We start from the raw sequence: 27,228 nt of genomic DNA, 5'->3' as shown, positions 1-27,228 counted from the left end.
ATTTTGACAGCAAAGAAAAAGTATAACTCCAGGTCCAAGCCAAGGTCATGGATTTTGGTGTAGGTATAGCGCGCTGTACCCTATGGTCTCTGACATAGTGGCTTTGAATCTATTAATGGTCATAGCCGAGGAATTGAAAATAAAGTGTCCTTTAGTTTGGAACTTGAAGGGACACATTTTCTAACTTACGAAGAGGACAAGGTTGGAAGAAAAGTGTTGTTTATGTTCTGGCACACTTGGCGCAGACGACACAACGTAAATGATAGTATTTTCTGATTCGTAAACTAGCCTAGGACATGTTGCTTTCATTCAGTAAGTTCGTGTCGCCCGGCGGCGCAGGGGTAAAGTCTAACCAAGTCAAATGTAAATGCTCTCTATCGCTCTCTCGCTCTCTCTCTAGCTCTCTCTCTCTAGCTCTCTCTCTAGTTCTCTCTCACTCACACACCTCTAGTGAATGTGTACTTCACCGAAGGAAATGTAACTTTACAGCGAAGCCTTGCTGTGTATTGCTCCATTATTACATTGTTATTGCTGCTCGAGTTTGGTACATGGTGTCAGTTTATGTCGGTACGTCGCAGCCTACATGTGATACCCATCCTACTATTGATACACTGTAGCCAGCTGCAAATGTTGCTTGTCTATGTTCAAGTTAGATACAGGGCCACCCAATCAGATTGAGCAACAACAACAAAAAACGAGTTTATTTGAATTTGTTCTGCTCTTTACTTGTCAGTGTTCCAAACAGGGGATGATCTGTCTTTTTACCTGAACATGCAAACATCATCAGATAGAATTCCTAGCAAGCGGTGCACCGGGTTAGTCAGATTTGATTAAACGGAACTGGAATGAATTCTCTTACAGGATGGGGTTGCCAAAAATATTGAACTGAAAGCAACACCCCCAGTAAGCCCTGAATATGACTGCATTGAGGCATATGTCACTGTGCTTCTATGGCTATATGCACCGTGCCACGGCCTGTTTCATTTGTTCATTTAGCAAACAAGACAGCTCTTAATCCAGTTCCGTTGTCACAGCCAACACACAGAGTTATTGCCTATTTTAGCTTTGAAAAAAGGCAATATTTTCCTCTCTGCCCAATGGCAAAAAGTGTAAAATTGCAGGAAATTAGCTTTAAAACAGCAACATTTTCTTTCAGCCTCATGGCAAAATGTGTAGAATAACACGAGTTTCCATATAAAACGGCAAATTATTCCCCCCTCCCACTGGTTCGTTGCACAATGTTTGAAGAATCAACAGAATGATTGAATAAAAAAAAAAATATGTAGCTAGTCTGTGTGTGTTGTCAAATGTTGACTAAGGGAGGATATTCTAGTGAATTTACTGTAGCCTATTGTTGCTCCATCATTTAGTCCATTAAGCCCATCGCTGATAGAGAAGGGGAGACAGGGAAGGGTTGTGATAGTCCATACCTCAGCACATGGATACTTTTAGGCGGTGTGCACTGTGCAGAAATGTTATTATGGTTTACATGAGAAGGGTCCGAACACCAGTAAGGGACAGCCGTGGGGTGTGCAAGTCAGACGGTGCTCTCCCGTGATACAGTAGACAATGTGCAGATAGTGTCGATGTTTCCTTTACCCCCAAGCTCAACGTGGTTCATTTAATTTCCCGTCTCACATGTATGTCAGTGTCATTTTAGATTTTGCTGCAACTTGCAGCGTGTGTGTGTGTGTGTGTGTGTGTGTGTGTGTGTGTGTGTGTGTGTGTGTGTGTGTGTGTGTGTGTGTGTGTGTGTGTGTGTGTGTGTGAAATAGTTCATCATCTACTCTAAAGGTCCTGTCTTTTATGACCCTCCCCCACTCCCTATTTATATAACCGTCCTGTTGCATAGTTCTCTTACTTGAATTCTTTTAGAAACCTCTACGATCTTATATATTGTTCTTCTGCTTATTAATGTAGTGTCACCATGTGTCAAAGAGAGAGGGAGTCTATGAGGTGTGTTGCAGGGCCAAGGCAATAAGGTTGAGTTAATTATAAAAGCCTCAGTTTAAATTTAGCTCTGTGTCTCCGGCTTTGTTCCCGGATGACCTGGCTGTGTGACTGTGTTGCCTGGGTAGAGGGCCGAGTAGAGGGTGTGGCGGACGGGCAGACAACGTCTTGTTCCCCAGCGCCCCGCTGGCAGATTTTAGAGTGATGTCTCTCTGTGGCCAAACCTTCAATTAACAGACACACGCTCACACCCTCGCAGTCACACACTCACACACTTGCCCCACCTCTCCCCTCCACGCTGGCTTACAGAGGGCTCCTAAATCGAGGTGGTGCAGGGAGACTGGACATAGACAGGCTGCTGGGCCTATAGGCCCCCGGATGGGGGTTGGGGATAGTAGTTGGATGGGGGGGGGGGTGACAGTGATGCATGGTGTTTGCTAAATAGAAGAAGGGGGGTCAGAGGGCAGGGGTGATGTTAGTGACTGGGTCTGGCTGTGGGGGTGAGGGGTGGAAGGAGGAGGGTAGGCAATGGGTGCTAAGCAGGGGAGGCAGTGGGGACCTCCCACACTAGTCTGGGATGATGGGGAGGAGACAAGGGGGGATGAGTGTGTGTGTGTGTTGGTTCGGGGCTGGGTTGGGGGTTTGTATTTGGAGTGCCTCAGGGAAGAGGCTCAGGTTGAGCTACCTGTCACGGATCCCTCCGGAACTTTCATTACGCACACCTGTCCCCTATTCCCAGTGATTAGTAATTGTATAAGTGTGCCCTTGGTTTACCATTGTCCTGTCGATTACTGTTCCAATGTCCGTTGGTTCGTGTGAAGACCTGTGCTGTGTGTTTTGGCTTTCGTGCCATTGTGGATTGCGCAGATGATTACGGGTCTCGTCCCGTGTGTTAATCATTGTGCGCGTGTGTTATTTATTCGAGGTACTCCTCGCTCTTTTGTTTGGGTTTCAACCCTGTGTTTTGTTACGTGTTTGTTTGGTCTTCGTCCCCGTGCCTTTACACGGCACGCCGTCATTTGGGTATAATTTAAAAAAAAACTATTACGCATTCCTGCGCCTGTCTCCCGACCCTTTATGCCAGCGTGACACTACCTGCTGGAATTTTTTACCTCATTATTTGTCTTTTTGTCCGTTTCCCCCCGCTCTTTTTGCTGCAAGTTTGTTCATCACATCTCTTTCTCTTCAGTTTGTATGTGTCGGCCTCTCTCTTGCTCGCTCTATGGTGTGTGTGACAGTGCCCCTGTCTCCACCAGCTGCAGTGTGATGAGCTGTTGTGTTGTCTCTCTCTCTAAACCAGAGAGAGGTGGCCGTCCTGATGCCTGAGGTTTGGGGTATTTTCAGGCAGTGTACCCTTCTCCATAAGGACAGGTTTTTGGGTTGTCCTGTCTCTTGGACCTCTAATTAAGCAATAAGGCCCGAGGAGGTGTGGTATATGGCCAATATACCACGGCTAAGGGCTGTTGTCAGGCACTACGCCATATATAACAAACCTCTGAGGTGCCTGATTGCTATTATAAACCGGTTACCAACGTAATTAAGGCAGTACAAATACATGTTTTGTCATACTCGTGGTATACGGTCTGATATAACACGGCTGTCAGCCAATCAGCATTCAGTTAAACTGGGTGGTTCGGGCCCTGAATGCTGATTGGCTGACAGACGTGGTATATTGGCCATATACCACACCCCCTCATGCCTTATTGCTTCAATACAGATTAGTCTGGGCTGCACAATGCACACACAGACACACACACACAGAGACTGACGGACTGACAACAGTTGCAGCTAATTCTATCTAGTTGTGGTGTATAAAGTTGAGGTCTATGGACAGGGCAGACCTTATTTTCCTGTCTCTCTACTAGCACAGAAGAGAAAAGACTACTTGTTGCTTCACTGCCAAGTCATTCACTTCCTAAGTGAGCAGCATTAAACTGACAAACCCTGAACTAGCCACTCATTTCTGTACGATAGACATTTTAGCAGCTGGCTCTTGCGATCAGGTCTGAGTTAGAAGATTGCTTGGTACGGGCTAGACCACTACGGGGTGTTTCAGAGAAGATTGCATGCAGAATCTGAGCACAGCCGCAATGAAAGTCTCTGTGCCCACTTGAATTTTTGCCCATTTGAATGGTTGTGATATGTGTGTGCTTAGGGCTTACAGAAGCAGTAGGTGTCAGGCTGCTGACGGAGTTGTGTGTGTGTGCGCGTGCGTACATGCGTGCGTGTGCACGTGTGGTTTTGAAAGTAGGTTCCCTGGTAAACCGGTTTCGAAAGCTCACGGAAGGCAGACCAGCATGCACTTAAGTGTCGCCTGTTAGTTCTGTGGTCAGGAACTACCTTTAACAACTCATCGTTTCTGGTTTCCAAAAATGCCTGTTTTGTCGATCGTTGCTGTTTAAAATGTGGTGCCTTAAGAAGCCCCTGTAGCGAAGAGAGAGAGAGAGAGAGAGAGAGAGAGAGAGAGAGAGAGAGAGAGAGAGAGAGAGAGAGAGAGAGAGAGAGAGAGAGAGAGAGAGAGAGAGAGAGAGAGAGAGAGAGAGAGAGAGAGAGAGAGAGAGAGAGAGAGAGAGAGAGAGAGAGAGAGAGAGAGACTGGACAGTTGGAAAGGCTGTTGTATGTGATTCTCTTCTCCTTATTTCCAGCCAGTGCCTCCAGTACACCTCATGTCCTCAGGTTTCTGATCTTTACTGAGCTGTCTGTCTCCCCTGTGAGAGGAATGCCAAGTGTCTCTCTCTCTCTCTTTTCCCACCCCCTCTCTTGTACCGATTCCATCTCTTGCTTTCCCTCTTTTGCTCTGCCTCTCTCTCCCTCTCTATCCCAGACTCCATCTCTCCCCTCTCTCTCTCTTTCATTACTCATAATTAATTTAATTCTAAGTCTTAATCCCCTTTAAGGCTGAGTCGCAGAACTCCGGCTAAATAAGTTAAGTCTGCTCTTAAATGACTGGGAGGTGAGAAGGTGGTTTGAATGTGCATGATGTTTGTGTTTTTGCAAGTGTGTATTGTGTATCCGTGTGTGTTTTGGGAGGGGTGCGTGTGTGCCTGTGTGTGTTTGCACATGCAGGGATGTGTGTGTGTGTGTGTATTTCACTGTGCGTGTGTGTTTTGTAAGCATATGTTTGCGTGTGTATGTATGCGACTGTGTGTGTGGATGGGATGGCATTGTCTCATGTGGGTGTGTACCTGCCTGCCTGGTGCGAGTGTGTGTGACGCTAGCTAGCGAGCTCTGCTGGAATGGTTTCCAGATGGAGCTGGTTGGAACCAACTCTGTGACATCCTCCACCATGTCCTGCTCCCTCCAGCTCGACTCTCCTGTTAGATCCGCGTTGCCTGTCCACAGACCAACAGCGCAACACTTTCACAACACTAAATAATGACACATATTTTAATGGCCAAGGGCTGTAGGACCACTTTGATTGACAGTAAATGATTCAGTTACTCAATAATATTCATTAATATATGCATGACCTAATTACTTTCCCCCTACGTTTCCCTCATTTCGGTTCCTCGCCATGAATATTTTAATCGAGGTAAAGAAGTGGCATGTATTACCATTTAATGACTATGTATTTGATTATCTGTCTTTTTTAAAAATGCAACCAATTCATAGACACGGGAACCAATGCATTACCTCCTACTCTAACTGACTGGTGGACAATCAGTCAATGATTTGGACAGAGTTGCTCTTTTCTTTTGTCTGAGAGTACAGGTCTACATACGTGGGAGGGAGGGAGGGCGGGATAAATAGGAGAAAGAAGAGGGGGGAGGAGGAGAGTGTCATTTTTATTAACGTGGTGACTCCCGCTAAAATTCAGGGAGTGCTGTTGCATCCAGCTGTTACTGGTTGGGCGAAGCTTCGTTGCCACGGCAACTCAGCCCTGCGCTCAAGGTCGTTCATCCAGTTCTGAACCGAGCAGCTACACACACACACACACACACACACACACACACACACACACACACACACACACACACACACACACACACACACACACACAATGCTATGCACACGGATGGAGAGAGCGAGAGAGGAGGGGAGGAGAATGGGAGAGACAGACGGAGAAAGAGAAGAGAACCGCTTCAATGTGACCAATCACAAGCACTTCACTGGGGTTAGGGTCGGTGAACAAACCTCCATCCCACCTTCCTTCCCTTCACTTCCCCCCTCTTTCCTCTCTAAAGGAAAAAAAACAAAAGAGAACCCCTGGCCTTGGGGGTTGTAGGTTCTTCTGCCAGTTGATAAAATATTTAGCTGGTCAGAAGTAGGGAGGGAGGAATGGACAGAGGGGGATAGTTGAAAGAGAGAAAAGAGGGGGAGATGCAGAGGAGTGGTGAAAGGGGTTTGTGTTGTGTTCTCTACATGTTGCATTGCTCTGAGACTACTACCTGATGTTGGTACCTGGGGTCTTCGTCCCCTGGACATGTCTACAGCGGACTCTTTTATTCATAAGGAGATAGGGTGGTATTTGAGGAAAAGCCTCTCTCTCTCAAGCCCAGGGCTTTGTTAGCCTCCCTGAGGGTAGATGTGTATAGGGCTGGACGATATGGCCAAAATATCATATCACAATATTTTTCTCATCGTTAAAGGTATGACCGTATTTGATGGCATTTTATGTTCTTGAATCATCAGAGTTCTAAATATGATCAGTGTTTGACTTGGACTGAAGTAGGGGCCGGTACTGTTTATATTTAGATGCAGGAGCGCCACAATACTTTTCAGATAATATTTTAAAAGCGTGTGAAGTTTGACCCAGTGGTTGGATTTTTACAGCGAGGAGGCAAAGGCAGATATGGACTTTTCTTGCACAGAGTGAGGCTTTTTATTCGCAGCCTGACAAAATACACTGGTCAAAACCGTACAGATATTTACGAAAGAAAATAACAAACTGGTCATTGATCAAAGATAATCTGAATCCAAATTTGTAGAGCTCTATCAAAGGAAAAGACCCAGGCTGCAAATATGACTGTAACCCGGCAGCATTCCCACCTGTCCTGTCCAACAAACAAGGAAATGACAGGTGCTTAAATACAAATACCCATGATGCAACAGCCAATGAGAATCAGTTTTGCGTCAGGGTACTCAATTAACATTCAATTGCATGAATTTCAAAATACACATCCTCAGATGATAAACCCACATGAATAACCTTAAGTACACATATCAATAGAGGTTCGAACATTGAACAGGTACGTCCCTCCAGGATAAGCTACTACCGCATTACCCGTCAATGGAAAAACCATGCTCTAATGGGCCTCATTTGCCTGTCAATTCTCTGAACAGGAAATGAACAGAACCCTCTTCAATCACAGAGGAAAACAAGGTTAATTCTTTACATTTCTACAGCTTTACCCATTCTCTTGATCAACATGTTCACGTCATAGTTGGAACTGTTATACGTGTTAGGGAGAGTAACGTTTTACCTTGGAGATGCACAACAATAGGTTTCTGCACCAAACCATATGCCATCGCTCCAAACTCAAACTGTACTATACGTTTTTTCATCTTTTACAGGTGATCAACTACCCACATCGGGACCACACGTCAATACAAATAATGAATGTGCTTCTCATTATAAATCGTTTGTGATCTCTGGTCATTTATGGTAATATAGGCAAAGCTTTAGATAGGAAAATTGTTGCAAAGAGGAACATGTGCTCAAGCAGTAGAACATTTTGAGGTAATTATGGTGTAAAAATGTGGTGTAAAAATACTTTAAAGTACTACTTAAGTCGTTTTTTGGGGGGTGTTTACTTTATTATTTATATTTGGACTACTTTTACTTTTACTCCACTACATTCCTAAAGAAAATAATGTACTTTTTACTTCATACATTTTCCCTGACACCCAAAAGTACTCCTTACATTTCGAATGCTTAGCAGGACAGGAAAATTGTCCAATTCACACACTTATCAAGAGAACATCCCCGGTCATCTCTGCTGCCTCCGATCTGGCGGACTCCCTAAACATAAATGCTTAGTTTTTAAATTATGTCTGAGTGTTAGAGTGTGCCCCTGGCTATCCGTAAAATAAATAAAAGTAAAATGGAAATCGTGCTGTCTGGTTTGCTCAATATAAGGCATGTGAAATGATTTATACTTTGATACTTAAGTATATTTTTGCAATTGCATTTACATTTGATACTTAAGTATATTTAAAACCAAATTCTTTTAGACTTACTCAAGTAATATTTTACTGGGTCACTTTCATTTTCTATTAAGGTATACTGCCGTTCAAAAGTTTGGGGTCCTTGTTTTTGAAAGAAAAGCATTTTTTTTTGGTCCATTAAAATAACATCAAATTGATCAGAAATACAGTGTAGACATTGTTAATGTTGTAAATGCAAAACACCAGTCTCAACGTCAACATTGAAGAGGCGACTCCGGGATGGGGCGACTTCTTTGCAACTGTCGTGTCTTTGGCATCATTAAACTGAAGACTTATTTTTATCAAATAAATTCTCTGTAATTATTATTACGTGATTAAACTAACTTAATCATGTAAATGTAATTAACTAGGAAGTCGGGGCACCAAGGAAAATATTCAGATTACAAAGTTATAATTTTCCTAACCATAACTTTCAGATATTTTAATATCTGATCAATTAGTCTTCTAATGAATGAATTATTTTTTACCTCACGTTAGTCTCATTCCAAACGTCGTAAATGGTTGGTTATCTGCACCAACCCACTCTTCACTATGAATCATCCATACATCAATTGTCTTAAATCATTTATTTACTAACTAAATAATCACAGAAATGCACACACAGAGTAGATATGGTCACAAGGAAATGACAGGGGATGTGCCCTAGTGGGCTAAACCGGTATAACGGCTTGGTAGAGAAAGGGACTGAGAAGGGTGCGAAAGACACTACATAGTTGATAATTATAAGAATTGAAATGCTAATCCTTTGCACATGAACGCTCACTCATTCGGGAATAATTGCAATCAATATATATATTTACGCTCAGTGTGTCGTCGTGATCTCTGTTGGTTTGTTTCTGTTGGAGAGTTTGTCCGCCCTCTCTCTCTCTGCTGTGGATAGAATGGATAGTTCAGAGTAACATTCAGCAATGTTGTTATAGAATAGATGTTACGGCGGTTGTCGGTCCTCACATTCACGGGTACATAATTTCTAGCTGCAGACTAGTAATTAGTATCGAAGAGTAGCTCTTATTCTGTCGGATCGATAGTCTCAGAGTTTAACCACGTGGTATGGTTAAGAATTCAGTAATCTACTCAAACCTTAATCTTTACTCATTAATTTTATACAACAATTAGATGCAAGCCTCATAACTGAGACTCTTATGTAAACATAGTTATGGTAATGTGGCTGTATTGTCTCTCATGAGTTTCACAAACATTAAACGAAATGGACCGGTCATATCTGGATTCTTCCCCGACCGTGTACACCTTCTCCAAAACATGTACATTGTTCAGTTCTCAAGTTCTATGCTGGAGAAGATGTTCTCCTGTGAAAACTCACTCTCTCTTATACTCTGGCCATGAGGAGAGAACTCCTCAAGGAATTTATGACCTGCCAAACAGAGCCTGTTGGTAGGGGGTGAGAGAGAGAGGGGGGTGGTACTCGCTATCCCCAAAGAGGGCAACGTCATGACACAACTTTGCCTAGAAGGCCGACATCCTAGAGTCGCCTCTTCACTGTTGACGTTGAGACTGGTGTTTAGCGGGTACTATTTAATGAAGCTGCCAGTTGAGGACTTGTGAGGTGTCTGTTTCTCAAACTAGACACTCTAATGTACTTGTCCTCTTGCTCAGCTGTGCCCCGGGGCCTCCCACTCCTCTTTCTATTCAGGTTAGAGCCAGTTTGCACTGTTCTGTGAAGGGAGTAGTACACAGCATTGTACGAGCTCTTCAGTTTCTTGGCAATTTCTCACATGGAATAGCCTTCATTTCTCAGAACAAGAATAGACTGACGCGTTTCAGAAGAAAGTTCTTTGTTTCTGGCCATTTTGAGCCTGTAATCGAACCAACAATTGCTGATGCTCCAGACACTCAATTAGTCTAAAGAAGGCCAGTTTTATTGCTTCTTTAATCAGGACAACAATTTTCAGCTCTGCTAACATAATTGCAAAAGGGTTTTCTAATGATCAATTAGCCTTTTAAAATGATTAACTTGGATTAGCTAACACAACGTGCCATCGGAACACAGGAGTGATGGTTGCTGATAATGGGACTCTGTACGCCTATGTAGATATTCCATGAAAAAATCTGCTGTTTCCAGCTACAACAGTCATTTACAAAAATTGCTTTTCTTTCAAAAACAAGGACATTTCTAAGTGACCCCAAACTTTTGAACGGTAGTGTATATTTACTTTTACTCAAGTATGACAATTAGGTACTTTTTCTACCCCTGGTAATTATGTGAGAAATGGCGGTGGAAACGCCTTTGTGAGCAAATATTGATATACTGTAAGTTATGATGAACTTCACAGAGTGGTGAAAGTGCATGGTGATCTTGACGCTCCTTTCCAATAAATATTGAGGGTCGTAGTCTGGTGACATGATGATCGATGTCATTTGACAAATAAAAATATTCTTCCTCTTATCCATAGTAATCTCATCATGTAGACCAGCCTACCCGCACTGTATCTGTGAGATGTTGACTAGAGTGCAGGTGCCAAGACCAGAGTAGACACATTTGCTATTTAATGCAACAGTTTTTGTGACAAAACAAAATCAGTAGAGTTGAAAATGCAATGGAAACACATAGAACTTTAGATTGTATCAGTACATGAAAACTTAAGCGAAAAAGTACATTTTGTTGCACTGTCATCACTCACTGATTTTCATCTGCAACAAACACACCACTGGTGGGAAGATTAGCATATTTTCTTAATGCGTATTCTAGAAAATTCACATGAAAGTTTGTTGCCAATTGGATAGAAACCTAGCTACTGACCATCTATTTTCAGGAAATTGGCATTTATTGCCCTTGAGCTAGCTCTGCAGAGTGGTCACTAGCTGGCACAGCCACAAAGTCATAAAATCTGATTTTAAACCTAACCTTAACCACACTGCTAACCCTAATGCCTAACCTATTTTCATTCATTTTTTACGATATAGCCAATTTTGACTTTGCAGCTGGCCCATCTAGCGGAAATCAATCTCAGTTCTTTGTCCAGGGCAAGATTCATGACGATAAACTTAAACTTAAACGCATTTTTATTACTTTTGCCACAAGGGGCATTGTGTTGATTTCTAAGGTGCCCTAGGCACCTGTGCTGCCTCACAGGCAAGATTCATGGCAAAGAAGTACATGTCCGCACCTGAAGCTCTTGCTAGCAAATGAGCAGTTCTCAACTTTTGTCAGTCTCTTACTAATGGTAAGACCGGACGATTGACCAGTAGCGTGCCGTGGGCCTGGGGCCTGGGCCTTCAGTGAGGTCCTACACAGTCCCACCCGAATTAATCCACCTCTTATTACAGAAACGCAGTATAACCAGGCGTTGCGTCACCTTGAAATTTACATTTTTATTCAGAGAATTGCAGGGGAAGAGTACAATACAGTACAGTTCAACTAATAGGCAAGAACATAGTCGAGTGCAACAGAGTTATATTAATATTCTTCTTCTATCCATTTCTGGTCCACAAACTTTGAGCTTTAAGTCCCCAAAAAAATAAATACAGTGTGTTCACTAAACAGCGCATTGTCGCACCCAAAGCAGTTTCACCGTGATGATAAAGACACATAACTATTCACTGAAAATAAAAGAAAGAAAACAAATAATTTGCAACATAGGCTATTTGCCATTTTATTTTGTTAATATATAGGGTATTTAATATTAACGAAATAAAATGCGAAACATACATACACATTTAATAAAAAATAACATGCATTGTATGCCTACTCACCAAAGACTGATTATTTGAACACAAAATCCTTCCTCCTTTCTTTCCTCAAGAAGACTTCAATGACTCTGTTGTACAGTCTATCTGTGCGTTTTAGTTCCACCAATAAGTCCTTTTCTATCGACATGGAGGCTAATGCTGAAAGCCGAGTCTGTCCAGTAGCATTTTTGGAATACGTTTTGATTCGCTTTAAGGCCGAGAATGACCGCTCGACAGAAGCCGTGGACACAGGGATAGTCACTGTCACACATGCCAATGTGTAAAGTTGCCCCATGTCCTCATTCAGATTTTTCTGCTTAAGGAAATCAAGGAGATCAGAGGGACTTTTCCCTTCAAAATCAGTTATAGCATACATTACAGTCAGTTCTGTTTTTAGCTTGGATAGGTCGAACAGTGTTCCGTGACTCTCTGTTAAGCTGGAGAAGGCTGTTTGCGGGAATTTTTTCCGGTAGGTCTGAAAGTGCCGGGGGTCCAGGAGGGAGAGAAACATTAATTTTTCGTGGTCTTGAAACCTGTTTCGTATCTGGCAAAGAATGTTGTCCAGAATATTGCTGTGGAGTTGTTGATAGTATGTGCGAGGGTCTCCTTGTGGGCCTCTGCGTGCGCTGGGTAAACTTGAGATGCGCGCTGTGTCATCGTAGATTTGACTGAACCTGCACCTCTCTCGCTCAATTGTGTCACAAAACTTGTTCACCCTTGTCAGGCAGAATTGTACATCCAAAGTTTGTTTCTGTAGAATTCCAAAAAGCACATCCGAATAATTAAAAATCCCATTGAATGTTTCAAGCAAAAAACAAAACTCAAAATCATCCAAACGTGCATTAAATCCATCAGCCATAAGCACAGTATCCCCGTCATGGTCATCATGATGTTCCAGTAAGTGGTTAAACAGCTCCTTTAGGGCAACTCTCTTTTCAAAGACTGCATTGACCAATCTAGATGTATATTGCCACCTCGTTGGTGCAACCTTAGGAAGACGACGCTTGCAGATGTCATCCAGCAGTTGCGTGCGCTTAGGGGATCGTGAGAAAAATGCTGCAAGGCCATTGAGGTTGGCAAAGAAGACCTTGCATTCTTTAAGCTTTGAGGCTCCTTGAGTCAGTACTAAATTTAGTCGATGTGCATAGCAGTGAATGAATAAGGCCATCGGTGCCCTCTCCTTAACTTTAGCCTGCACCCCATTGAGTCCAGATGCCATGACTGCTGCGCCATCAAAACACTGTGCCACAACTTTATCCAGACTACATTCATTTTCCTCCAAGAAACGGAAAATAAGAGCGGCAATGTCATCAGCTCGCTTGCCGCTTGTCACATCTTCAAATCGGATAAATCGCTCCTTGACTCCTGTGTCCGCCACATAACGCAGGACGAGTGAGAGCTGTGCTGCATTTCCCACATCTGTTGTCTCGTCCACCATAACAGCAACAAAGGGAGCTTTTTTAATCTCCATTTTGATCTCTTCTCCCATCACTTCAGCAATAGCATAAATTAGGTCATTTTGTATTTTGCCGGACGTCCCAATGAACACTTTGTTAGTGGACAGGTGGTATTGTAAATCTGTGTTGCTTTCAGAAAGAAAAGAAAGAAGCTCCACGTAGTTCCCTTTGTTTGTGGAGTCAGCACTTTCATCGTGTCCCCTAAAAGAAAGTTCCTGTTTACCCAAAAACATGACACAATCAATGAGTCTTTTCAATATTTCCCTTCACCTTTTCATTGTGCAGCTCCGTTGCCCTGCGCGATTGTTCATTGAGCTGTAGATCCACTCGGGTGTCCCCAAAAGTTTTCAAAAGCACCATTGCTTGTAAGTGCCCAGCCGTACTTTGGTGTCTCGTTGCTGCCTTGGTTAGACAACTCAAGTTTGCAAAGCCAGTGTGGCTCCAAACACCAAATCGATCACTTGCAAATAATAGGCATTCCCAGGAGCCTGTGAGCCATTGATAGCGCTCGTAGTTGGAACTTTGAAAGTGGCGAACAAACCCGTTTCCCGCCTGTGACAGGCTTTGTAGCATCGGCGTCGGGCGACCTCTCCTTACAATGTCTAACTTTTCTTGAAAAGTTCGTCTTGAGAATGGCGTTATAATTATATCCTCGACCAAATCGATATCTTCTCCTCCTTCCGCCATTGTGGGTTGAAAAAACAGCTTAGTCGTACGCAAATTAATTCGTTTATCAAATTCAGTTTCCTAGTTCTGAGGATCTGCATAGACCTGCCCATAGGACCTGCTTCTCAATATTGGTAATCCAATCAAAAGACGTGCACGCACTACGCCTGCTAGCTGGCTCCTGTGTAACACTGGAGCCAGCCAGCAGGCGTACAATAGCCAACTCTAAAGCTGATTGGTTGACACTAAATTTTCATTTCCATTCACTTTAAGCTACAAGCGCCCGCACTGTTGATTCTGAAGGCCTGAGGGCAGATTTTAGACCCCTGGCAACACATGATGGCTGAATATGATTGGATAAAAGATCTAACATAAAGGCCAGCCCTCCAAATCTCAACCTGGGGCTGGAAGCAGTGCAACCAAGAGGAAAGCTATGAAATGAAGAGTATAATTCTTACTCTGGGGAATAATTTAATACATATTTGTGGGAAAATATATTTAAAAAAATATATATATTCTGATGATGTTTAGGCCAGCAGAGAAGGCCTTGCAGGCCCTGACGGCCCACCACTGCGATTGACAATATATATTTTTTCGAGTTTCCTCATTTAGTTATTACATTTAACTTCTCTAGGATAGGGGGCAGCATTTTCACGTTTGGATGAAAAGCATACCCAAATACCCAGGCTGCTTACCACTCTCTCCCAAAATACATCATCCAGGAGGATCCTCTTGATGGGACTGTCCATTTCGGCAGACTTTGATATGGCCATTTCTTGGAGAGACTCCTTCCCCTCCAGGAGACTGTCAAACATGATGGCAACACCACTCCAACGGGTGTTGCTGGGCAGCTTCAATGCGGTGCTCTTATTCTTCTCACTTTGCTTGGTGAGGTAGATTGCTGCTATAACTTGATGACCCTTCACATACCTAACCATTTCCTTGGCTCTCTTGTAGAGTGTATCCATTGTTTTCAGTGCCATGATGTCCTTGAGGAGCAGATTCAATGCATTAGCAGCACAGCCAATGGGTGTGATGTTAGGGTAGGACTCCTCCACTTTAGACCAAGCAGCCGTCATGTTCGCAACATTGTCTGTCACCAGTGCAAATACCTTCTGTGGTCCAAGGTCATTAATGACTGCCTTCAGCTCATCTGCAATGTAGAGACCGGTGTGTCTGTTGTCCCTTGTGTCTGTGTTCTTGTAGAATACTGGTTGAGGGGTGGAGATGATGCAGTTAATTATTCCTTGCCCACGAACATTCAACCACCCAGAGATGATTGCAATACAGTCTGCTTTCTCTATGATTTGCTTAACCTTCACTTGAACTCTGTTGAACTCTGCATCTAGCAACTGAGTAGATAAAGCATGTCTGGTTGGAGGGGTGTATGCTGGGCGAAGAACTTTCAGAAATCTCTTCCAATACACATTGCCTGTGAGCATCAGAGATGAACCAGTTGCATACACAGCTCGAGCAAGACATTCACCAGCATTTCTCTGACTACGTTCCCCCATTGAGTTAAAATAACCTTCTGATTCCAGGAGGACCATGAGCTGTTGCTATCGATAAGGTGTCTGATTCATCATTTTCACCTCGAATAGAAGTAGAGGGACTTTTGTCAGAGGTTGCTTGTTGTGAGCGCTGAGGGAACTTTATGCACTTGGCCTGATGATTCTGCATCTTTGTTGCATTCTTCACATATGATTTGGCACAGTATTTGCAAATGTACACAGTTTTTCCTTCTATATTCGCTGCAGTGAAATGTCTCCACACATCAGATAGTGCCCGTGGCATTTTCCTATAAAGACCAAAAAAAAACAAATACAATTCCATGTACAGATAAATAGTTAAGCACTTAGAATAAACAACTCCTTTGTGAGATAAATGAAAAATGTATGGAAACAGGTGAATTAACACTCCTCAGTTAGAAGGCTCAGAAATTGTTAACAACTTAGAAATGATTTAAACACACTTTGCTGTAGGCTACTATTTACTAGTTTACAAAAATATCATGTATGTCATAAAATATATTCACCCCACCCTGTATTGTAATAAAAACTTACCAGAAAGCATGTAGTCCTTGGCTCAGACAGTGTAGTAGTGTGGGGAAAATAGCATCTCAGTAGTGTGCAAGATCTTGAGAATCAGCTGTACATGTGATGGAAGATTGCACTGTGCATGCAGAAGGTTGAAAATCCATTGAATTGGGGATAGTTTAACCAAAATATGCCACAGGACCTAGAATTGCCTTGTGTATCCCACAAAAAAGGTTCACCGTTATAAGCTAACTTTTTCGATGAATTTAAACATAATTCTTAAGTTCCCATGGAAAATTTACGGGAAAATTCTGGAAATTTTACCAGAAAGTTTCCGACCCTTTGCAACCCTAGTAGTAAGCAAAAAAGTGTTAACAAATCAAAATATATTTATATTCTTTAAAGTAGTCACCCTTTGCCATGATGACAGCTTTGCACACTCTCTCAACCAGCTTCACTTGGAATGCTTTTCCAACAGTCTTGAAGGAGTTCCCACATAATATGCTGAGCACTTGTTGGCTGCTTTTCCTTCACTCTGCGGTCCAACTCATCCCAAACCATCTCAATTGGGTTGAGGTCGGGTGATTGTGGAGGCCAGGTCATCTGACGCAGCACTCCATCACTTTCCTTCTGGGTCAAATAGCTGTTACACATCCTGGATGTGTGTTGGGTCATTGTCCTGTTGAAAAACAAAATATAGTCCCATTAAGCACAAACCAGATGGGATGGCGTATCACTTCAGAATGTTGTGGTAGCCATGCTGGTTAAGTGTGCCTTGAATTCTAAATAAATCACTGACTGTGTCACCAGCAAAGCACCCCCACACCATCACACCTCCTCCTCCATGCTTCACGGTGAGAAATACACATGCAGAGATAATCCGTTCACCTACTCTGCATCTCACAAAGGCATGGCGGTTGGAACCAAAAATCTCAAATTTGGCCTCTTCAGACCAAAGCACAGATTTCCACCGGTCTAATGTCCATTACTTGTGTTTCTTGACCCAAGCAAGTCTCTTCTTCTTATTGGTGTCCTTTTAGTAGTGGTTTCATTTCAGCAATTCGACCATGAAGGCCTGATTCATGCAGTCTCCTCTGAACAGTTGATGTTGAGATATGTCTGTTACTTGAACTCTGTGAATCATTTATTTGGGCTGCAATTTCTGAGGCTGGTAACTCTAATGAACGTATCCTCTGCAGCAGAGGTAACTCTGGGTCTTCCTTTCCTGTGGCTGTCCTTATGAGAGCCAGTTTTATCGTAATGCTTGATGGTTTTTGCGATTGACCTTGAAGAAACTTTCAAAGTTCTTAACATTTACCGGCTTGACTGATCTTAATTTCTTAAATTCGTCTTAAATTAATGTTGGATTGTCATTTGTCTTTGCTTATTTGAGCTGTTTTGCCATAATATGGACTTGATATTTTACCAGAGCTATCTTCTGTATACCACCTCTACCTTGTCCCAACACAACTGATTGGCTCAAACGCATTAAGAAGGAAAAAAAATTCACAAATTAACTTTTTAACAAGGCACACCTGTTAATTGAAATGCATTCCAGGTGACTACTTCATGAAGCTGGTTGTGAGAATGCCAAGACCGTGCAAAGCTGTCATCAAGGCAAAGGGTGGCTACTTTGATGAATCTCAAATATATTTGGATTTGTTTTGGTTACTACATGATTCCATATGTGTTATTTCATAGTTTTGATGTCTTCACTATTATTCGACAATGTAGAAAACATTAAAATAAAATAAAAACCTTGAATGAGTAGGTGTGTCCAAACGTTTGACTGGTACTGTTCATAATGAGGTTCTTATTCTCAAACGTCCCCTTTACCACACTTTGTCTTCTCATTACCGAAATAGCTAAAAATCTCAAATTGGGAAAAAGTCCAATAAAATGTTAGAATAATTGTATAATTACATTATTTTTATTTTCAGTGTTATCATTAACTCAGGCCTTTTCATTAGGGGAGCAATGGAAACAAATATTAGAAATGGATTTGTTTAGTACTTTTTGGGACTGTTGCAGCGGCAGGTAAGCGTTGGGCCAGTAACCGAAAGGTTGCTAGATCGAATCCCCGAGCTGACAAGGTAAAAATCTGTCGTTCTGCCCCTGAACAAGGCAGTTAACCCACTGTTCCTAGGCCGTCATTGTAAATAAGAATTTGTTCTTAACTGACTTGCCTAGTTAAATAAAAAATAAAATGACAATTTTGTGGAAATGTTGCTAAAATGCTATGTCCCCAAGGGGATGTGGGAAATTTCCCCACAAGGGAGAATTTTCCTTGTTTTACTATCCTTGTGGGGACATTTGGGGATTTAAGGTCCCCACAAAGATAGAAGAACCAACCCATACACACATTTTGTCACTTTCCTGAGAATGACACAGATGCTTGTTAAAGGAGTCCGGAAAGGGGTAACGTGTGTGTGGATATGTATGTGTGTGTGTGTATGTGTGTAGGGAATGGAGCTCTTCAACAGATAAACAAGACTCACTCTTTATCAATTTTAAAAAACAGAATCCCCTTACACCCCTTAATAATTGTATAATGTATATATTAAGATTTTTCATTTTTTTTTTCTTCGGTGTTATCATTAACTCAGGCCTTTTCATTAGGGGAGCAATGGAAAAAAATATTAGAAATGGGTTTGTTTATTACTTTTTGGGACTGTTTTTGGGACTGCGGCAAGGGGGTTCTGTTTTTTTAACTTTCTTTCCATTGTTAAAGAGTGAGTCTTGTTTGAAGAGTTCCATCCCCTACACACATACACACACACACATACATATCCACACACACATTATGTTCTTCTATACTCGTGGGTACTTAAATTTAATTTCCACTCAAAATCCTATTTTCCCTAACACCTAAACCTAGCCTTTACCGTAACCTGTAAACCAAACCCTACGTCTAACTCCTAAACCTAACCATTAACCCCTTACCCTAACCCTAATTATAACCCTGACCTATCCCCTATGCTTAAATAGTCTTCGTCCTCATGGGGACGTGGGAAATATCCCCACAATGGATCATTTTCCTTGTTTTACTATCCTTGTGGGGACATTTGGAAATTGTTGGTCCCCACAAGGATAGAAGAACACACACACACACACACACACACACACACACACACACACACACACACACACACACACACACACACACACACACACACACACACACACACATTTGTAAGGGTTGGAGCACAGCTAGCGAGTGACTTGACTGCCTGAAACCCAGCTGTTATGTGACCACCTCCTCTTCCCATTCACGGGTGCATCTTGTGTCACCAGCATCCATCATCATCAGGGAAGGTAGACGAGAATCTGCAGGATCCTACACCACTCCTTGTCCCCACCCCCACCTCTCGTTACCTTGGCTTCAACCCTCCGACTGGCTCTCTCGTTCCCTCCCCTTTTGGAGGTACTTTTGTTGTCGTAGTGATGTCACAGAGACACTGTTTACCTGGCCCCAACCCTGGCGATGTACAGGTAACTTCCAGAATAAAGGAAACACCAACAAATTGTCTTAATAGGGCATTGGGCCTCCACGAGCCAGAACAGCTTCAATGCACCGTGGCATAGATTTTACAAGTGTCAGGAACTCTATTGTAGGGATGCGACTCCAGTCTTCCATTAGAAATTCTATCGTTTGGTGGAAAACACTGTCTCAGACGCCGCTCCATAATATCCTTGTATTCAATTGGTTTGAGATCTGGTGACTGAGACGGCCATGGCATGTGGTTTACATCGTTTTCATGCTCATCAAACCATTCAGTGACCACTTGTGTCTTGTGGATGGGGGTGTTGTCATCCAATAGGGCATAGCCGTAGTAGCCAAAATAATGGCCACCCCAGCGTTTTTATGCATGACCCTAAGCGTGATGGGATGTTAATTTCTGTCACGGCTCCCACCGAAGGTGGCTCCCCTGCCTGTTCGGGTGGCGCTCGGCACTCGTCGTCGCCGGTCTACTAGCTGCCACGATCCCCTTTTCCTTTTCTGTTTGTTATGTCTTATTGGTTGCACCTGTTTCGTGTTTGAGTTTTGATTCAGGACTATTTAAGCCTGTTAGGTCCCGCCTGCTTTTGTACGGGCTTGTTTTCTGTTAGTCGAGGTTTGTTGCGTGTTGTGTTCCCTGTCTGTTTGTGCCCAGTTTTGGGTTGGACACTTTTTGATTATCGCCTGTTGTTTTGGCCATTTATTTTGGATACCGCAATAAAGTTCGGTTTCCCCTGTTGTCCTCTGCTCTCTGCGCTTGACTCCGCACCCACCACTCCTGGCTGTGTGACAATTTCTTAATTAACTCAAGAACTACAACTGTGTGGGAGCACCTGATTTCAATGTACTTTGTATCCCTCATTTATTCAAGTGTTTCCATTATTTGGGCAGTTACTTGTGTATCGTCTTCTACAAGTTTACAATGCTGCAGGAGACTGGCAATTAAACACTCCTTATTATGCAGCCTGGTCCTTTCATTTCTTCCTCTCCTCAGTTTCTTCTAGCAAATAGAGCCATCTGGTAGATGCGCACTCTGCCGATTTTCATAGCGAGGGAAGATCCTTATGCCTCTGTTCAGTGCATAGCCCCACTCCCTGCGAACTGTGAAGAATAGTTTTTCTGATCTATGCCAGCTTCTCTGCCAAACTGGTGGATTCCAAACTCTGCTGTGGACAGGATAGCGATATCCACGGCTGCTCCTTCTCCAAATGGCTAGGCTGAGCATAGACAACAGTACATATAGAACTCAAAAGGATCTCTTTTGCGCTGAGCCTGTTGGCTCGATTAATCGTGGAGGGAAACACTGTAGTGGTTTTGTGGGTGTTGTTAATCGACCTAACCTCAATCTGCTTCATGAACTACTCTACTGTACAGCTGGGAGTTGATAAATACAGTAGACACCAACTTCTGTAGCCTCAGATTTCGCTCTCCTCTCTTGCTAGATTAAAACTAGTAGGCCTAATTCCCCTGAGTCGCTCCGAGTTATATTAAATAGGCAGTGACAACAGAATGCACTCTTTAGTGAGGGAAAGGGGACAGAATTGAAATATTGATTTCATGCCATTCAAGACAACTGCGCTCATTCTTACTTTTTTATTTTGGGCTTTTCTGGTTTCAGTTTTATTTTGAATGGTTAAGTGCATTCCATTAAGGCCAGATGTACTGAGGGGGTGACTGAGGGGGTGGCGGGTCGTGTCTGTCTTGAACTATCTAAGAGTCTGTGTGTCCATGTTGGTGTGTGTATATCTGTGTAGCCTGCCTAAATGGACCTCACCTTGCTCTCCTGCATACTCAGGACCAACCACCGGACCACCTAACGCTATGCTAACCAAGTAAACAAACCCAGCCAGCTAACGCTATGCTAACCAAGTAAACAAACCGGCCAGCTAACGCTATGCTAACCAAGTAAACCAACTTCCTCTAACTGTCACAGCCCTGGCTGGAGGGCTGGCTGGAGTACTGGGTGAGGGCTGGGTGGCCCAGGTGGAGAATGCTACTGGTCATTTCCATGTAAAAAAGACCCATGAGTACGTACGTGAAGTTCATAGGAGCATATCAAATGAAAGCTAAGATTCGATATATAAAAATAACAAAAAACAGACATATACATTTTTCAACAATTTTCCTTCCTAAGAAATGAGGAATAAGCAAAGGCTTTGATATCTGGTCAAACAGATGGAAAGGGGTCTTAGACAACATCTAACAGAAAAAGTCTTAGCCCTTTGACGGCTGCCAACACACGGGTGTGATCATTCTACAGTCCCTGCAGCATAACCTCAAACCGGTGTGATTTAGAACGCTTGTTTAGAACGTCCAGTTATGATTGACGCAACAGTCAGCGTTTTGAGCTGGCCAAACTGTTATTTCACAGAAACATATTGCACAAACAATCCTTACAACGTTACGTCCTGAATGTGACCAGTTTATTTTGGGATGCAATGTTCAGAGGAAAGATTGAAGTAACACAAGTGGTCATATTTAGCTAACAAACCGTAAAATGAATTAGCTAATAGCAATTACTATTTACAATTCATCACATCATGGGTGAGCTCACCATTGATCAAAATAATTGAGTAAAACAGATTCCAAAAATTGAAAGTTATCCGACGATGCGTAGTTTTGTTCTTGCCGCATTTTTTTTCTTTTCGCGTCAGTTAAAGATAAGAGGAGACAAGAAGTTATATTTCATTCCATTTACGAGTTGACAATTTATTCATTGTCTTTTGTTTGGAGCGCTCCTGTCAGTGTTGAGTAAGGATACTCACCTGATTACGCATAGAAGTAGGCCTAGGCTACCTGGCTTGCGTGCAAATGTAGGCCTATAAATGTTCACATTTGGGGATCTGATAGTATTTCTCATTGTCTTAACTCACCATCCCTGTGGAACTTCTCAAAGTAATTCTTTCTTCGCCTCAAACAGCAAAGTAAACAAAGTCTGTTTTTACATCAATTGAGAATGACAACAGTTCCTCAGCGTAGCCTATTTGAACAATCTTTCCAGCTCTCAACCTTTCGATAACCGCTCAGCATGAAAGGGGGGAAAAATGTAATGCTCTGATCGTAGGAAACGTCCTAGAATAGGTCTACCCAATTTACTTCTTATTCCTTGCGCAAATAGCCTACAGCTGTCTTCTCACTGGTGGGAGCAAGTTTGCTAGCACGAGCTTTGGACCGGACCAAGTTAATAGTTGATAGAATGTTCCTTGCAGACAGGCCATGCGTAGCCAATGTGATTTATAGGATATTTGTTTTATTTTATTTTAGATTTGTGTCATTTTCATTATGATTTAATTTTGATTCACCACATGACATTGATTTTGCGAGATTAAGACTTTATTATAAATGAGCTGTTCCACGAAAAAAATACGCATATGAAAATCATAACTGGCACGCAGATCAGTAGAAATGGTACGATAACTTGGCACTCCAAATGGAAAAGGTTGCCAAACCCTGGTGTAGCCTATTACCGGCAACTTCAGGAGCGTAACGGCAGAAATCTGCGAAGGCCAGCAGCAGCGGGAACAGGTATTGTTCTTCTGGTTAGGCTATATTGATCTCTGGCTCCCTCTTTAGTAATTTGTGTGTCTTCATTTTTTTATCGCAGTGCTTAAAGCATCAAACAAGCTCAGTAGCCTACATATAGTTGATTTTATTCAAACATAGGGTGTGTCTATATATGGAAAAATACACATTTTAAAATTTCAACCAAGCGGTTGGTCGAAAGCACAGACGACTCTCGGTCTACCAATATTTTTTTTTTTGTCGGGGACAGCCCTAATGATTTGTCACCCGCACTGAATAGACGTGAATAAAAAATGAAATAGATGATGCTCCATATATACGGTATTCTAGAGTAGAAACGACAACACGATATCCAGAAAATAAGGCACTTACTTTGATAGGAACGCACACATGTCCAAAGTTAATATTTGTAAGGAAAACAACAATGAAGGCAATGACAGCGCCAGCCAGAAAATGTGCCAGGTAGAAAAAGTTTTTGCAAGACTGCGCAAATGCCTGCATACTTGATCTGGGGAAACACTGGGGAAGTGCTTGGAATCTCGTCGAAAAGAGAAGTTTGTCCGGCTCAGTAAAGCCTCAAACCTAAATCGCCTGCAACAGTGAAATGGCTTACTTCTATGGGAATTATTGAGGAGGCGGAACATACCTCAATTCAAACTGTTGTAATAAAATAAACTTGTTCGAAAATAATTTGAAATTGACAAGTTGAAACACAGCCTATAGATAATTAGCAGGTAGTGTGTATTGGTTTGAGGGTGTCACACCCCGGCCTTAGTTATCTTTGTTTTCATTATTATTTTAGTTAGGTCAGGGTGTGACATGGGGAAGTATGTGTTTTGGTTTGTCTAGGGGTTTTGTAGGTTTAATGGGGTAATGTCTTGTCTAGGTGTTTGTATGTCGATGGCTGCCTGGATTGGTTCTCAATTAGAGACAGCTGTGGTTTATTGTCTCTAATTGGGAGCCATATTTAAGGCAGCCATGGGCATCATGTGTTTGTGGGTAATTGTCTATGTGTAGTGTTTGTGTCAGCACTATTTATATGTATAGCTTCACGGTCGTCAGTTTGTTATTTTGTTAGTTTGTGTATAGTTGTTCGTTTCTTGTTTTTTCTCTCTTCTTTAATAAAGGAAGATGTATTTTGCACACGCTGCGCCTTGGTCCTCTCTCTCACCCAAAGACGATCGTGACAGAATTACCCACCAATCCAGGACCAAGCGGCGTGTCAAGCGGCAACAGGACCCACCTACACAGGATTCATGGACATGGGAGGAGATACTGGATGGAAAGGGTCCTTGGGCACAACCGGGAGAATATCGCCTCCCTCGTGAAGAGCTGGAGGCAGCTAAAGCCGAGAGGAGGCGATATGAGGAGGCAGCACGGAGGCAAGGCTGGAAGCCCGTGAGTACTACCCAAAAATTTCTTGGGGGGGGGCCTTAAAGGGAGTGTGGCGAAGTCAGGTAGGAGACCTGCGCCTACTCCCTGTACTTACCGTGGAGAGCGAGAGTACGGGCAGACACCGTGTTACGCAGTAGAGCGCATGGTGTCTCCTGTACGTGTGCATAGCCCGGTTCGGTACATTCCAGCTCCACGTATCGGCCGGGCTAGATTGAGCATTGAGCCGGATGTCATGAAGCCGGCCCAACGCATCTGGCCACCAGTGCGTCTCCTCGGGCCGGCTTACATGGCACCAGCCTTACGCATGGTGTCCCCGGTTCGCCTACATAGCCCGGTGCGGGTTATTCCACCTCCCCGCACTGGTCGGGCGACGGGGAGCATACAACCAGGTAAGGTTGGGCAGGCTCAGTGCTCAAGGGAGCCAGTACGCCTGCACGGTCCGGTATTTCCGGCGCCACCTCCCCGCTCCAGCCCAGTACCACCAGTGCCTACACCACGCACCAGGCTTCCAGTGCGTCTCCAGAGCCCTGTTCCTCCTCCACGCACTAGCCCTATGGTGCGTGTCTCCAGCCCTTTACCACCAGTGCCTACACCACGCACCAAGCCTCCTGTGTGTCCCCAGAGTCCTGTGCGTCCTGTTGCTGCTCCCCGCACTAGCCCTGAGATGCGTGTCCTCAGCCCGGTACCACCAGTTCCGGCACCACGCACTAGGCCTAATGTGCGTCCCCAGGGTCCAGCATGCCCTGTTCCTTCTCCCCGCACTAGCCCTGAGATGCGTGTCCTCAGCCCGGTACCTCCAGTTCCGGCACCACGCACCAGGCCTACAGTGCGTCTCAGCCGGCCAGAGTCTGCCGTCTGCCCAACGGCGCCTGAACTGCCCGTCTGCCCAACGGCGCCTGAACTGCCCGTCTGCCCAACGGCGCCTGAACTGCCCGTCTGCCCAACGGCGCCTGAACTGCCCGTCTGCCCAACGCCGTCTGAACTGTCCGTCTGCCAAGCGCCGCATGAACTGCCCGTCTGTACTGAGTATTCAAAGCCGCCCGTCTGTACTGAGCCTGCAAAGCCGCCCGTCTGCCATGAGCCTTCAGAGCCGTCCGCCAGACAGGAGCCGCTAGAGCCTTCCGCCAGACAGGAGCCGCTAGAGCCTTCCGCCAGACAGAAGCAGCCAAAGCCTTCCGCCAGACAGGATCAGCCAGAGCCTTCCGCCAGACAGGATCAGCCAGAGCCTTCCGCCAGACAGGAGCAGCCAGAGCCTTCCGCCAGACAGGAGCAGCCAGAGCCTTCCGCCAGACAGGAGCAGCCAGAGCCTTCCGCCAGACAGGATCAGCCAGAGCCTTCCGCCAGACAGGATCAGCCAGAGCCTTCCGCCAGCCATGAGCAGCCAGATCCGTCAGCGAGCCATGAGCAGCCAGATCCGTCAGCCAGCCATGAGCAGCCAGATCCGTCAGCCAGCCATGAGCAGCCAGATCCGTCAGCCAGCCATGAGCAGCCAGATCCGTCAGCCAGCCATGAGCAGCCAGATCCGTCAGCCAGCCATGAGCAGCCAGATCCGTCAGCCAGCCATGAGCCGTCCAGCCAGGATCCGCCAGAGCCGTCCAGCCAGGATCCGCCAGAGCCAGCCAGCCAGGATCCGCCATTCAGTCCGGTGCTGCCCCTCAGTCCGGTGCTGTCCCTCAGTCCGGAGCTGCCGTCCCTCAGTCCGGAGCTGCCGTCCCTCAGTCCGGAGCTGCCGTCCCTCAGTCCGGAGCTGCCGTCCCTCAGTCCGGAGCTGCCGTCCCTCAGTCCGGAGCTGCCGTCCCTCAGTCCGGAGCTGCCCCTTATCCTGGTGCTGCCCCTTATCCTGGTGCTGCCCCTTATCCTGGTGCTGCCCCTTAGTCCGGTACTGCCCCTTAGTCCGGTGCTGCCCCTTAATCCAGTGGGGTTAAGTTGGCGGGTGGTCATTTGGAGGAGGCTACGAAAGCGGGTAGTGACTATGGTGGGGTGGGGACCACGACCAGTGCCAGAGCCGCCACCGTGGACAGACGCCCACCCAGACCCTCCCCTAGACTTTATGCTGGTGCGCCCGGAGTTCGCACCTTAAGGGGGGGGTTATGTCACACCCTGGCCTTAGTTATCTTTGTTTTCATTATTATTTTAGTTAGGTCAGGGTGTGACATGGGGAAGTATGTGTTTTGGTTTGTCTAGGGGTTTTGTAGGTTTAATGGGGTAATGTCTTGTCTAGGTGTTTGTATGTCGATGGCTGCCTGGATTGGTTCTCAATTAGAGACAGCTGTGGTTTATTGTTTCTAATTGGGAGCCATATTTAAGGCAGCCATGGGCATCATGTGTTTGTGGGTAATTGTCTATGTGTAGTGTTTGTGTCAGCACTATTTATATGTATAGCTTCACGGTCGTCAGTTTGTTATTTTGTTAGTTTGTGTATAGTTGTTCGTTTCTTGTTTTTTCTCTCTTCTTTAATAAAGGAAGATGTATTTTGCACACGCTGCGCTTTGGTCCTCTCTCTCACCCAAAGACGATCGTGACAGAGGGCACCGCGGGTTAACTGTCCTGTTGCGTAACAATCACATTTGGGAACAGTGAGTGCATTGTAACATCACGCACATAACAAAACTCATGCTGGGGCGACCGTTCGAGATATTTGGAACTCAAGCTTGAGAAAGGATTTAGAAATGCATCAAAACACAATAATGTTGACGTAAACACCCCAGCCAACTAACATCAACACTTTTATATTTAGTTTTGGAGACATTTGTCTGCCTTCTGTAAGCTTAAGAAACATTGCCATGTTGTGCATTTGAAATTCGGTTGCCAAAAATCCACGTCTTTAAGATATATTTTCACATTTCTC

General features: G+C 44.2%; 2 protein-coding genes across 3 annotated transcripts in view; both read left to right on the top strand.

Annotated features, from left to right (window-relative positions):
• LOC120059487 (nuclear receptor coactivator 3-like) overlaps positions 1 to 27,228 on the top strand; it is a 137,041-nt gene that overhangs the window by 278 nt on the left and 109,535 nt on the right. The window lies entirely within an intron of this gene.
• Positions 1 to 27,228, top strand: part of LOC120058740 (general transcription factor II-I repeat domain-containing protein 2-like) — a 103,999-nt gene that overhangs the window by 32,301 nt on the left and 44,470 nt on the right. The gene's annotated exons all lie outside the window — the stretch shown is intronic.

Source organism: Salvelinus namaycush, chromosome 14, assembly GCF_016432855.1.
Source record: "Salvelinus namaycush isolate Seneca chromosome 14, SaNama_1.0, whole genome shotgun sequence".
Lineage (NCBI taxonomy): Eukaryota > Metazoa > Chordata > Actinopteri > Salmoniformes > Salmonidae > Salvelinus > Salvelinus namaycush.
This window is presented reverse-complemented; position numbering and strand designations above follow the sequence as displayed.